Raw genomic sequence first — 2,228 nt, 5'->3', positions numbered from 1 at the left:
CTCTTCCTGTTTAATAAAGGCTGGTTGAGTGAATCACCTATTGAATAAGTAAATAACTAAAGAAGTTAAAATTGTATCTTGGGTCTTAAAATTTTTCATTGATGACCCCAAGGTAGAACACTTTTCTGTATTTTTATCAACCAGTTGTGTTTTTTCTTTTATTAATCAAGAGAATCCTTGTTCTTTGCCTACTTTCCTATCAGCTCTCGTTGCTTATACCAAAATATGTCTTATATAAAAATTAATAATCCTTTCTGGTATAACAAATGATTTGCTCCCATGTGCTATTTGACTTTTAATTTCTATTATATATATATATATTTTTTTAAGTCCCGTGACAATTGTTTATTATAAAGGTGAACCCTGATCTTCATGATGGGCTTATTGGTAGGCTTTCTGGTAGCGAGCACCAGTGCCGGGACCTCCAAACTCTTTGGATTGGCAACGCCAGAGATCAGCTACCCGCAGGAGCAGTTTGTACTGGATGGGAATGTCTTTGATGTCCTTCTTGGAAGCCTCATCCATGTATTTCTGATAATAAGTCACCAGGGCTTTGGAGATGGACGGGTGGATTGCGTCAGTCTGGGCCACGTGACCACCACCCTTTACTCGGACTCAGATGTCCCCCTCGGCAAATTGCTCCTTGCGCCCAAGCAGAGCTGGTTCCAACAGCTTGTGTTGCAGCATGCGGGGCTAGAGCTGCCCATTCACCTTGATGAGGCAGTGGCTGTGGTCGTCTCCTTGCTACCGAAGACCTGCACGGACTACAGAGGACCCTTGGACCGTATGGCGGCGAACATAGACAAGAGCTCTTCACTACTCGGCAATGGGGGGAAAAGAGCTATTACATTTTTTTCTTAGATGTGTTCAATCTTTTATGTAAATATATCTTTCAATCTTTTGTAATTTCTTCTGTTGCTTGACGTTTCTTCTCCTAAAGTTTTGATGAATGTTTGCTTCTATTTTTTATATTTATGTTTATTATTTAATTTTATGTTTAGCTCTTCAATTTACTTATAATTTGCTGTTGTAGGGAGTGAGATGAGATTTTAAACTAATTAAACTGAATTTGTTCCTTTTAGGACTTACAGACTCTCTTGTTACGGGATTCTGAATGGAGTTGCCTTCTAATGAGCAAAATTAAATGAATTTTGTGTATTTAATATTTTGAACTACTTGAATTCTTTTTTTTTTTAAAGATGATATTTATTTATTTGACAGAGAGGGACACAGCGAGAGAGGGAACACAAGCAGGGGGAGCGAGAGAGGGAGAAGCAGGCTTTCCGCCTAGCAGGAAGCCCAATGTGGGGCTCGATCCCAAGACCCTGGGATCATGATCTGAGCCAAAGGCAGATGCTTAACGACTGAGCCACCCAGGAGCCCCTGAACTACTTAAATTCTTAAAATTTCTTATATGGTCAAGGGTTAAATCACCAAGGATTAAATTACCTTTATTATTTTTGATCATCACAGACTACTCCCAGCCTCAGTTCATGGTCTATTTTTTCCTGATAAGCACAAAAAGAACTGGGCAGAACAACACCAATCTATCATTCCAAATAGAAAAGCAACCCTTAGAAATCTCCCTGATCTCAATGACTCAGGAGAGTCAATTTCATCTCTGAAGGAAATTTGTAGCTCAGAATTACATAATCCAAGTCCATGACAATTTGAATTGTGAGGGTCATGGCCAGATTGCACGTGGCATTGTGGCTAGAATTTAATATGAGGTAATGGCTACCGTTGATGAAACACTGCTCCCAAGAGCCACTCTAGAGTCAGAGTTACCTCCGGCCCACAAGGATGACTTCACCCAAAGAGGAAAGATAAGAGGACCTGGGGACAACTGGCTGCTCCAGAAACATAGCCATGGGCACCTCACAGTTAATGGGTCAATTTATAAGTTCGGGAAGAAGGAGAGCATTACTCTTTGAGAAGCTACTATTAAATCTGTTGTACAACGTTGAGCCTGTAGTTAATAATACTGTGCATTTAGAAATGTTCAGTGGGTAGATCTCATGTTAAGTGTCCTTACCACAAAACAGCAAATAAAAAACCAGAAAAAAAAAACAAAAGGGCAGGAGGAAACTTTTGGAGGTGATGGATATGTTTATTACACAATCAAGGGTATATACATATGTCAAAACTCATCAAATTGTATACTTTAAATATGTGTAGTTTTTGTGGGGTTTTTTTTTTTTTTTTTTTTGGTATATCAGTTATACCTG

The 2,228-nt window shown here is 39.1% G+C and overlaps 1 pseudogene; it reads right to left on the bottom strand.

Moving 5' to 3' along the window:
* Positions 1-381: 381 nt before the first annotated feature.
* LOC110578826 lies at positions 382-1,871 on the bottom strand (annotated as a pseudogene).
* Between the last annotated feature and the right edge of the window lie 357 nt (positions 1,872-2,228).

Source organism: Neomonachus schauinslandi, chromosome 4, assembly GCF_002201575.2.
Source record: "Neomonachus schauinslandi chromosome 4, ASM220157v2, whole genome shotgun sequence".
Taxonomy (NCBI): domain Eukaryota; kingdom Metazoa; phylum Chordata; class Mammalia; order Carnivora; family Phocidae; genus Neomonachus; species Neomonachus schauinslandi.
Note: the sequence above shows the minus strand (reverse complement) of the source record. Positions and strands in the feature narration are given on the sequence as shown.